The sequence below is a fragment of the Cebidichthys violaceus genome, unplaced genomic scaffold (assembly GCF_023349555.1).
Source record: "Cebidichthys violaceus isolate CVI_PGR_0920_01 unplaced genomic scaffold, fCebVio1.0.p SCAF_17, whole genome shotgun sequence".
NCBI lineage: Eukaryota > Metazoa > Chordata > Actinopteri > Perciformes > Stichaeidae > Cebidichthys > Cebidichthys violaceus.
In genome coordinates, this window is record NW_027176340.1 from 2,024,887 (window position 1) to 2,037,521 (window position 12,635).

General features: G+C 43.2%; 2 pseudogenes; both read left to right on the plus strand.

Annotated features, from left to right (window-relative positions):
* Positions 1-362: 362 nt before the first annotated feature.
* On the plus strand, positions 363-7,067 carry LOC137873646 (prostacyclin synthase-like; annotated as a pseudogene).
* Positions 7,068-9,506: 2,439 nt separating this feature from the next.
* LOC137873645 (potassium voltage-gated channel subfamily B member 1-like) overlaps positions 9,507-12,635 on the plus strand; it is a 16,699-nt pseudogene continuing 13,570 nt past the window's right edge.

Sequence of the window (12,635 nt, forward strand, 5' to 3'; positions counted from 1 at the left end):
AAATCTGTAAACATAATTAATAGAATTAGAGAACGAACATTTTTTCAAAGTCAGGCAGGATAGAAGTGCGGATACTTCCCTCTTCATTTGAATACTAATAAGAACAATGTTAATAGTTTATATTTTTTTTCTGGGGTCACCACATATTCTGGCACGAGACTAAAGCATCCGAACAAAGAGCAATTAAAACGAGTCAATCAAAAGTCAACGAGCCGTGATGTCAGCGAGCACACCCACCTGTGTTTCAGTGGGGTGAGCGGTCTGCAGATGTTACGACAGAGGCGACACGCTGACGTAACAGCTCATAAAAAGCCACGCGAGAGCCGAAGGGACTTCATTGACTCTGCGCAGAGAGGAACGTAAACACGCACGCGATGATCTGGACCATATTTCTGCTCGGGCAGGCCGTCCTGCTCTATTTCATCCTCACGCACAGATCGAGGTGAGCTACTGTTTGATTCGCTTGTATTGACCTGTGTACATGTTGTAGATACTGTCATATTTGCCACAACAAGGAGCGACGCTCTTGTCAATCATTGTTCATCGTAATAACCATCCATTTGATGTCTCGGGAGTGTATCAGCTAATAACGTTGTGATGAACCCATTTATTGTATGTATTGTTCATTCTCCAGTCAGGAATGCTGTTACACTACAGTGATAAGGTTTCTCTTTTGTGAAGCTTTACTGTTGTTGTTTTTTTGTTCTCCAGCAATTACAAATTACAATGGAGAATCTGATTTTTTTTTTTTTTAACTAACCTTTTGTTGAGTTGACCTTTTACTTCCATACCCATAATCTCATGATAGAAGTTATTAATACACAGACAGACTGCACTGACACAAAATACTGTGATATCAAAGGATATGCCTTATCCTTAACAAACTGATGAGCATCAAACACACAATCAGTTTAGACTTTTCTCTCTTTTTTCTTTTTCTTTCTTAGATCCAAGAGCGATCCTCCTCTAGATAAAGGAGTCATCCCATGGTTGGGCCACGCGCTTGAGTTTGGAAAAGATGCGTTCAAGTTTCTTAAACCGAATGAAGCTGAAACACGGGGGACATTTTCACAGTGAGTAGAATAAAACCTAAAGATGATGCGCAGTCACCGGTCTCCTCTGTAGACACTCATGTACTTTTGAGGACTTCATGTTTGTGTAAAAGTTTAGCTTCAAAGTCCTTAAACTGCTCAGGTAACGTGACGGATAGATCAGCTACTAAACGGACATTGAGGTCAGATTGTTTTGGTCAACAGCTGTTTCCAAACTCGAGAATTAATTTTATGAGTAGGATTTTCTGATGGTGTATTATTATTATTATTATTATTATCGAATGCTTGGTCGTCAGTTTTAAAAGTGAAGTCATGGGCAGCGAATTAGAAGACTTTGAACGCACCTTTTACGAATTATACTGTCGAATTTTTTTTTTTAAAGATTGTATTTTGTTTCATTTTGTCATGAAACAAAATACAAAGTTTGATGTAAATTGGTGCTATCAAATTATTTTTGTTGAGTTTTGTATTCATTAAAGAGTAAAAGAATATTGCATTCAAACTGACAACATAGGATATAAGAGACGTAACATTAAATAAAACAAAGTACTGCGGTATAAGATAGTATAACCGCGTTTACTGCATTCTATGAAGCAGTTAAGCGCTCAGAGATGCGTGCAGAGAGAGTTTATGTCTCATACAGTTCTCACTTTGGCGCCGGTGATCTACAGGTGCGGGTCGCCGGACGCTACGTGACGGTGCTGCTGGATCCGCACTCGTACGACACGGTCATCAACATGACTCCGACTCCATGGACTTCACTCGCTACGCACAGGTGCTCATGGAGAGGATCTTCAACCTGCGGCTCCCGCATCACCAGCCGGCTAAAGCCAATGCGCTGATGAAGAAGTACGCCCTCATTAGTTCACACTCCACACTGACAGCTTGTAGTATTTCCGTTTCATGTAAATGTAGAAGCGAAAATAGTTCTGTGGGAATCCTCCCACCCCGAGTCTTCGTGGATATTTTTTAAAAATATCCTTCCTATTTTCGGGAAATCTATTTGTAGGACTTCTTGTTTTATTATTGTTCTAATAAAGTACCTGGCAAACATCAGAGGAAGGAGGGGAAAACCCACGCGCCTGATGCGATCCTTCTTATTTTAAGGATCAGCGTTTTGGGCGCACTGCCTTCTTTCGGTTGCATCCGAGTTGTATGTGTGCGGGTTTTCCCCTCTTGTCTTTGCTCATCATGCCACCACTTGACCCAAATGAGCTAAAAATAAAAGTTATAATTACCTGTATGTAATGCAAGGCAGTCAAGCCAACAAAGTAGCATTGATAATGTGTGTCAACAGCGTCGCGTCATCAGTGTAATGTGATTTATAGGATTCTACAGTTAATCTATTCGTACTTCCTTTTTTTTTTTTTTGTCTGCAGGCACTTCCGGGGAATGAATTTCGCCCGCCCTGAACGGCACCATGAGGAGACACCTGCAGGCCCTCGCTGAAGGCTGAGAGGACTCAGAACCAGAAAGACTGGAACGAAGAGGGACTGTTTGACTTTTCTTACAGCTTACTCTTCAAGTACGCACACACACACACACACACACACACACACACACACACACACACACACACACACACACACTCCTGACTATGTTAAAGGAAGCTAAACAGTTTAGACACCAGTCATTCCTCTGTTTGTAAACACAGCAAGAAAAAATGGAGGCTGACTCTTTCCGCAAAAATGTTTCGAGGTCACCTTTCCGGTCAAACCTTTTTTGCAGAGCGGATGTGAAATCCAAATGTAGCTCTCTGTCATGATATGGAAGTATATATATATATAATATATATATATATATATATATATATATATATATATATATATATATATATTATATATATATATATATATATATATATATCACAGGCAAACAAAGGAGAGAGCAGATATCTGGAATGTGACACAGTAGATGAGGCTAATGTTTCCTCTGACATGGTGACATCCAACAGAAGGACACACTGCACCTTGTGTGGGCCGGTGAAAAATACCAGTTGAAAGGGGATCGCTTGTGTGGGAAAAAAAAAAAAAAAAAAACTGTGGGGGCTTGGTTATCTTTCCATCATGACAAATGTCCTTTCTCCACAGGGCGGGGTACCTGACGCTGTTCGGAGGAGAACAGAACAACAACGGCGCAGACCCCCTCGAGTGTCTATGAAGAGTACAAGAAGTTTGACGGCCTCTTAACCAAAATGGCGAGGGGCACACTGATCCATGGTAATGACTCTTAATAGAACGACTCTCGCGGTGAAATGCTTCAAAACTGTCTGGTGTCTGCTGATGCCCTTCGTGAGTTAATGAGACGTTTTAGTCAGGCGGCCTGAAAGCATTGTGACGCAACGAATGACGAAACAGCTGTGCCTGCGGCGCATGTGCGTAGGAATCGTCAGCGTCACAAGTCAAGGGTCAGGAGAAGGCGTCATCTGTGTTTCCCAACGTGCCCAGACATCTTTGACGGATGTTCCCTGAGATTTGTTTTGCAGTCGCCATGGCGAGGTTAATTTACTCAAGTAGCCTCTTTTTTAAAAAAAAAAAAAACTCTACAGTCTGCAGAGGACTCATCAAAGTCCTCTCGCAGACTGTGATATGTATTGTACTATCAGCTCACTGCGTACACATTATTGTCATCTGGCCTCGTTATTCTTTGAGCGCCGTATCATTGTTAGAATCGCTTTTCGTTCCTCCCATACTTCACAGGAAAGTCAGCCAATTCCAATATTATGCACGCCTCCTCCAGCGCTGCTTGTCATACCTGAAATAATCTTCCTCTCCCACCTCTTGTGAACAATGGTATCTGTTTGACTGAACCTGGGCTTTGGTTCACACTGAGTTCAACTGGTCACGTGTTGCCCCGTGACTCGCTCGGTCGCTCACGGATGTTTATCTGTGTGACAGAGGAGAAGAGGACGGCCCAGGGTGTTCGGCAGAGGCTCTGGGAGCTTCTGGCTCCGGCGGGTCTGACGGAGGACTCGGGGTCAAGCCCCTGGCTTCGCGACTACAGGCGGCTCCTGCGGGAGGAGGGGGCCGATGAAGAGACGCAGAGGAAAGCTCGTGCTGATGCAACTTTGGGCCACGCAGGTGAGTTGGACGTCAGAGGAAGCATTCTGTCAAGAATCTCAGTCGCCGACGGCCTCTACAGATGAGGACAGTTTGTCTGTTGAGTCTACATAGATATAAATGGCTTTTTTCTAAGCTAAGGAAAACATGACGATTCTTAGTTTTGGATGATTATACACTGATTAAAACATAGTTATGCATTTTATATTCAAGATCTGACAATAAACACATACCACTATATGTTACACACTGCTCCTCTGAGCAGGCCTGCTTCTTCCACCACTGTGCAGTACTCTTTCTTAGCACACGGGGGTGCTGTTCACTTCTGCTTATTCTGCCTTCGATTGCCGGGGGGGGGAACCGATAGACGATAGACGGTTGTAATGGAGCGCAATGCTTCAATGTGATGGACTTCAAAATGCAGAATCTCGTCGGGACTATTTCTTGCGTCGAAATGGCGTCTTCAATGATAGTTTTCACCGTCATTACGGTACTATCAGTCTTGCCTACAGCCTGCTGGAGGGGTTCATTGCATCCGAAGACATTAATCAGACGTTTACGTCAACACTTGACTCACGCTGCAGGCTGCTTACTCATCCTTTTTTTTTGTTTTTTTGTTGCCACTTGTCACCGTCGTTTATTTCCATTTGATTTACGAGTTTTGAGTCATAACTTTGCGTTGTCGTTGAGTCACTGTTTATATTTCCCTAAAAGTTCAGTAAGTAGTACTTACTAGTAATTTTTATGGCACACAGAGGACTCCACTCTCTTGGATAAATATTGCGGTAATGACAAACAGTATTGTAATCACAGTCAATGCAGTATTATTAAGTTCAAACAGTGAATCATTTAGAAGCTCTCCCACACCTCAGGTCTGCGATACATCTGCCCAAAAGTTTGGATAATGTCTTGTTCTTGTGACTCTTATTTCACAAAGTTCTTTCATCAGAAATGTGTTTATGTATTTTAAAGTAAGCATTTCGCTGCACTCAGGGGACTTTCCTTATGAAGTAAACCATTACCGGCACTGAGCTTTGCCAGCAGTGAGACTACCCAGAGCATGGCTGCTCTCATCCCAGACACACAAAAGGAAGCTGGTCTTTTCTTTTTTCTTTTCTTTTTTTACCTCGCCAGCATTTACCTTTTTATTTAATTGAAGTAAATGTGCTTTTGTTGCAACTCTAACAAGAGATAGATGTGAGCACCATGGTTGTCTTCTGATGTTCTTATTTGCTATTAACAAATAACCACCTGAACCGTCGCTATGCAACGCCAGAGCAAGAGAGAGAGAGAGAGAGAGAGAGAGAGAGAGAGGAGAGAGAGGAGAGGAGATGAGAGAGAGAGAGGAGAGAGAGAGAGAGAGAGAGAGAGAGAGAGACAACCTTATTGTTGTCTTCATGTGAGTCTCTGTTTGTTTTCAGGGTAACGTTGGTCCTGCTGCATTCTGGCTGTTGGGCTACTTATTGACAAACCCTGAAGCTCTGGCAGCGGTGAAAAGGGAGTTCAGCGGGATCTCAACGATGGAGACCTCCGAGACCTCGTCGCTGGACAGACCTGTGGACACGCCTGTCTTTGGTTGAGGGCTTGACCCCGGCTTGTTTAACAAGAGACACACGTATTGGTCGTCCTGTAGGTGGATCTTATTGTCAGTGAGATGAGGTGGGAAACTAATTCTGCACATTATGTACATATATAGAGCAAAAAAAAATAAGAGAAATATTGCAAATGAGGGCAGAAGTCGCTGCTCTTTTGCTCGCTATTAATAACAACATTTCTTTTTTTTGCCCCCTCTCCAGATAGCGTCTTAGAAGAGACACTTAGACTCACTGCTGCCCCCTTCATCACCAGAGAGGTGGTGCAGGAAAAGTGCCTCCACATGGCTGACGGCCAAGAGTACCTGCTACGGAAAGGAGACCGGGTGTGTTTGTTCCCCTTCAACAGCCCTCAAATGGGACCCTGAGATTCACCACGAGCCACAGGTTGGTTTTCCGGTCTCCCTGCGCTGCCAGCAGGAGGACTAGTAGTAGTAGTAGTAGGACTAGTAGTAGTAGTAGTAGTAGTAGTAGTTGTCTTTGGGACTAGTTGAAGGCAGACTTAAATGTAATCAGCGTAGTTGTTTATGTTAGGTGCACTTTGACGCCTACACAAAGCTGACCCCGTGTTACCAAGTGAGAGGTCAAACCCAGCGGACCATCGGGGGGATTAGCTGAGCACGGGGAACAGAAACACGGCTAATAGGCGCGGGAAGGACTTTGCAGTTAGGCTGCATTAATAAGAATCATCTTGTCCACTCGAGCTTGGACAAACAGACAGACAGACAGACAGACAGACATTAGACTATTTGATTAAGCTACGTCTCATAAGTAAACGTGTCTTTTCTAATTGCTTGCGTCTCTAAATGTGTTTTCTTTTCCAGAAATACAAGTACGATCGGTTCCTGAATCAAGATGGATCAGTGAAGAGAGATTTTTACAAAGGAGGGAGCTGCTGAAATATTACACCATGCCATGGGGCGCAGGCACCAATGGCTGTGTGGGAAAGCAGTTTGCGATCAATACGATCAGACAGTGAGTGTCCTAGAATTAGTGCATTTTTTTTTTTTTTTTTTTTTAAATCGGTCAAGGGCCTCAAAATGTTCCGTTTGTTACCTTTTTAATCTCGGTTTGAATTTTCTAATGTCGTGTTTCGTCTGTGTTTGCTCTTCAGGTTTGTTTACATGGTGTTGACCAACTATGATTTGGAGCTGCGTGACCCAAATGCTCAGATGCCGGAGGTGAATGCCAGTCGTTATGGATTTGGGATGCTGCAACCGGAGGGGGACTTGCTTGTCCGATACAAACCTAGGAACGCAAACTAGGTGTTCAAAAACAAGCGACTACACATACCAGTTATGCACGTTGTTTATAGTGTCAATATGTACTTTTGTTTTCTATATTTATATTATAGTATGTCATTATTTATTTATCAATAAATGTAAAAAAAAAAAATACATTGTGTACAATATTGTGTGGTTTTTGGGTAAAATGATTGGTGAGTACCATCACAGTCATATTAACATTTGTGCTGCTCCCCACATTCATATTATTGAGAGTAAAAACTAATAACAATGTTCGGAGCTGTAAGAAGTTCTGCTTTGGAAGATGGTTTCTGTACGTGAAATACAGAGCATGAGCGTAAATGAGCGGACTGCCTGTACTGTAAACAGAGCCGGCCACACATCTGTCACGCTGGCACACGCCTGCTGTTTGCGCAGTGAAGCCGAGTGGAAAGTTTAGATTCATATGAGAAAACTGATCACTTACTAGAAGAAGCAGATCTACGGTGGACCACGGACTGTAAGGGCGCAGTGCTAGTTTGCGGAGCAACAACAAAGAACGTGCTCTTATTTTATATCTAAGTTACATCATGTTTTAAGAATGACAAACATGTACATCGTCGCTGCACAATCGGCCCCATTAAATGCAGCTTCGGTGTGTGTTGAGCCCTTTTGTGTGGATCAACTAACAGGTCTCCCACTGAGCCTGACTCTGTGCCAGTTGGGTTGTCTCTGCCAAGAATGATGATACTAATGCACAGACTTACACCAGATATTGTATTCCTTATTGCATTTCAGTTTAGTAAGCATTTACACAGGCTACCGCCCAGGGAAGAATAAGACCACTAACAGTAGGTCTGTCTCTAATAGCAGGCTGTCTGTGTGATATATGGTGTGTTTAGTGGCCTTACTTGGGGGTGTTTGTATACTTTTGACTACCTCAGTACTGTATTTGGTACTCTTTTATTGACTACTCTTCTTTGTACTATAGCGTATTAATCTAACTATACTGCCCAGCAACTACGAGTGGAAAAATAGCAATTTTTAAAGTCACATTATAATGTGAAATAATACATTTAAAATGCCTATAATAATCTACATATAGGATTACAGCTGTGCAGTGCTCGTTATGGATATATAGTGCCCTTCTTTAGATCATTTTGAAAAAGAGTTCTGGCCATAAATGTGAGTTCCTAGTATTGTTGACTGGTCTATATAAAACGGCTCCACAAAGCAGAAGCAGCACGTCGATGCGCTGAGCTGTGGCTCAGTGGCCCCGTGAGGGTTAAACTCACGCAAGGCTGCAGCCGCTGGAGGAGCGGGAGTGAAGTCAGCCCCCTGCAGGGATCCCGCTCACAGTCACAGTCGCCGGGCCAGCGCTCACTCTCTCACTCACTCACTCACTCAACTCACTCACTCACTCACTCACTGTGAGCAGGTAGAGGAGAGGTACCGACAGTAATCCCGGCTATTCTTAATAACAGTCTACTTGTTGAATCGCACGGTGCACCGGACACGGTGATACACGGTTCTATTTTTACAACATGTCGCCACGCAGCTCATGATGCCTCCACCGGTTTCCCAGCGGAGCACCGGACACCTGCACGGACGTAGCACGCTTTTGACGCGTTTACACTTGAAATGCTGATTTCCGTGAATGAGGCGAATCGGGATGAACGGGGAGACACGTACGTATGATTATGTCTTCACTGTGTTCATGTCAGATCTCCTATTTAATAGACTATAGTCCACTTGGTTTCACTTTGATGTTGTATGTCCTGTTACTACTTTGACTTCCAGCTCATGTATGCCAAGGAATATTCATATATATTTCCCGAAAATGCAGTTGTTTTTTGCATGACTCGAATGTTCGCGAAATAATGTAGTTATTATGTCATGTTTGCCCAGCTAACTTTAAGAACTGCTGCTTTGTCAGTTGAACCTCGAGTACAGACTCTCATGGGTGGATTTACTGTTTTATGGGCTGTAAATCTAAGTTAATGGATCGGTATTTGTATCAGTCCATCTTAATATGAGGTATAATAATAATGATAACAACAACAACAACACATTCACGTGAGTTCCTCTCGACCGCTCCGCCGTTGAGTCGGGACTGATCGCTGTCCCATACCGAGCTGAGGCGTTTCAGCACCACAGTCCGCGGACAGCGACAGACAGGGTCTTGCAAGAGTGACAGACAAGGCGTTTCAGCACCGGACAGCGCTCACAAGTGGAGTCCAGTTTATCATTGGTCCGGCTCTCAACCCTCAAACCCTCAAACCCCCCCCCCCCCTCCCTTGTCAGCAAGGACAAGCGGCTGTGCCTCTCAAAGCTGATTAAAATATCTATTTGCTTCTCTGATGAGTGGATAAACCACCTGACATTGCTACTGTAGGACACCGGCGCTGGCTGTTTGACAGCGTTTCAATAATTATTTCTTTCTTGTATTACAGCCACAAGAAAGAAGCGAGGGGTGCCCCCTGATGTGGTCATCTACAGGACCAGGTCTTATTAACCTGCTGGAATTTTTATCTCCCGGTCTTTTCAAGTGACCTAGAGACTTGAGAGACTTGAGTGACGATGACGAAAACGGAGCCTCCGTCGGCCACCTCTCGCTGCCGCCGGACACCGTGGACATCATCCGCAGCAAGACCCACGCCCGCCGAGTGAGACTCAACGTCGGGGGCCTTCTCCACAGAAGTCCTATGGAGAACGCTGGACAGGCTGCCCCGCACCGAGACTGGGCAAACTGAGGGACTGCAACACCCACGACTCCATCATGGAGATATGCGACGACTACAGCCTGGACGACAGCGAGTACTTTTCCGACAGACACCCCGGCGCTTTCACCTCCATTCTGAACTTCTACCGCACAGGGAAGTTGCACATGATGGAGGAGATGTGCGCCCTCTCGTTCAGTCAAGAGCTGGACTTCTGGGGCATTCGACGAGATCTACCTGGAGTCCTGCTGCCAGGCCAGGTACCACCAGAAAAAGGAGCAGATGAACGAGGAGCTGAAGGAGAGAGGCCGAGAACATGAGGGAGAGCGGGTCGGAGAGGAGTTTTACGACCACATGTTGTTCCGAGAAGAGGAAGAAGCTCTGGGACCTCTTGGAGAAACCGAGCTCATCATTTGCTGCGAAGGTAATGTCCTACACAGCCACCACGAGAGCGCATAGCACTGACATACAACCAACAGGTCTATATTAAGTCTTTAACAAAGATGTATCCATCAAGAGGTAAAGGGAAGGTTGCTGAGTAGAGTTTGGTCCTAATGAAAAAGGGAGTAAATTTAGAAAAACAGTTTAAGACAAAACGAGAAAACATAAGAACTGTAGTTCAACATTCCAGAGGCTCTTTGAGGACTGGTTTGATCTGATGTCTGACTTTCTTTAAATCCGATCCAGTGCTTTTAATCCTGTCACTTTGAGCAGCTGGAGTTCATGACGGAGGGAGAATGAGAAATAGATGTTGCGCTCAGAGGTGAACGTCGAAGCTGTCAGCACATTGTTTTGCCTATTCATCAGTGAAGAATAGTAGAACTTTAGAAACCGTTTCTCCTCTTAAATCAATACTCGTATCTAGGTGTACTATCCGGAGAAGAAAAAGTGTTGTTTTTTTTTACTGGTGAGTTAATTAAAAGCCTCTTTTGGTTGTTAGTGAAAACAGCCTTCATTGACTCCCTTCATGGGTTTCAGTCAGCTGTTCCTGAGACGTGCATTGCCTGCATGCTGGTCCTCTCCTGGGGTAATTATTGAATGTTTGTTTTTCAATGGTAACTCCAGAGAGGATGACAATAAGTGTTAGAGTTTAATCCATTTCAAGAGACTCTCCTGGTCAGATATATATATATTTTAAGACCTCCTTCTCCTCCACGGTCACTGCCTCTTGGCTTCATTAGCCACCCCCCCCCCCCCCACCTGTCCGGTATTCAATCATCCAGCTCATTAACAGGCTCATAGCTCACACTCCAGGAACAAGAGTACTTCACTTAGCCGGATCAATGATGTCATGTCACGTTAACGGCATTTTAAGTGAACTGACGGAAAGATGTGACCGGGTCAATATTCAATCACAAACGTTAAATAACTACCCCGATTTCACCAATGCAATAACTCTTCGGGGAATCTGCACATTTAGAGACGTTGCCCTTTATTCTACATTTACCAGACAGCTTTTAGTTTCACATTGGACTTGGAATATGTTCACCGTGTGTCGTCGGTGGTGTCAGTTTAAACATACGTGTGCACAGAAATATGAGAGATATCGTGATCATTACTCGAACATATTTCAAACATCGCGTCCCTTTGTCATTTATTCAGCTCATCTATCTCTGACCTTTAATTACTGAAGCTTTAATTACTTCTTAATTCTTAAATATGCAACCACATTGCTACATTAATGAACACCAGACCCGACCCCTCGGTTTCTCTCATTAACCACACAGACAAAGCATCTTCAAACATCAGGTCCTTCGGTTTTAATACCAGCCCTGTCCCCTAAAAATGATGTCCTCATACAACAACACTGCATTGTGAATTACATTACAATGAGTTTCAAATGAATCCGCGTAGTCCAATGTCGGGGCTTTTCACCAAGAACACCATGTGAAACCAAGTCCTCCTGTTCCGTTTTGTTTGAGTTCATTTTCATAGTGATTTGAAGACAAACCATGCTGGTTTTATTACTAAATCTAGCCATGTGGTTATGTAGTGTTTTTGGTTTAAATTGACGTAAACCGCATGTTTAAAACTGCCTCATCATTGAGAGTGCAGTTAGGTGTATGGGAATGCAGTTTTGTCCAGAAAGTCCTTTCTGTCGAACTGTAATATTAATACATTTTCCCACGACATTTATCTATGAAACAACTCTTATCTCCAAGACAAAGAATGTAGCCGAAGCTATTCATCGTCACTTTATGTTGCTTCGGCATCATATTTAAGCAAAAATCTTCTAAGCTTCACTTTATCCACCTCCCTTGAAGGCTTTTAATACTGATGGGCATGATTTTTTTTTATATAATAAGTCAAATTTATTGAATTCGATAAAAATACGTTTTATTTCATCTAATAACTCAGCTTATTGGTTGCTGCTATCAAACTCACCCTTCTTAAAATGGACTGTTGTGTTCCTCAAGGGCATACTCTGGGTCCTCTGTTATTGCCAGTGTAAATCAATAACATAATAACTATAACTATTTATAATAATTATAACTTACTTTTCATGCTATACAAACCTAGGCATGTGGCTTGGTAGAAAGAAAATATAGTTTGTTTTCTTTGAAAATAGTAAAAGTATTATACAACTGACTGTCATATCCTGAATTTATTAAAGTATACTCTCATGTTGTTTATTCATAACTTCAGATGGTCTACGCGGATGGGGAGAGATTAGGAATTAATGTGAGAGACATAATGATGAACGATTGGCCAGTTCACCTTTTGGCCCCGAAAAAATGTTCTCCGCATTATCAGCAACATTTTGAACAGAAGAAAGGGAAGTGAAGCGGGCCGTTGTTTAATATTTCCTCCTGGTTTACTTTTCCCATAAGAGACAGGAAACAGTTTTCTAAAATGACATTAAATGTAATTCAACTTATTTCTGCCTCTTAATTGAAGAGTTGCGTCGGTGAAATGGGCTCGTCTCCCAAACACGTATTCCGGCCTCATTTATCTTTCAGTGCCGAGATGAAATTTTAACTGCACATTA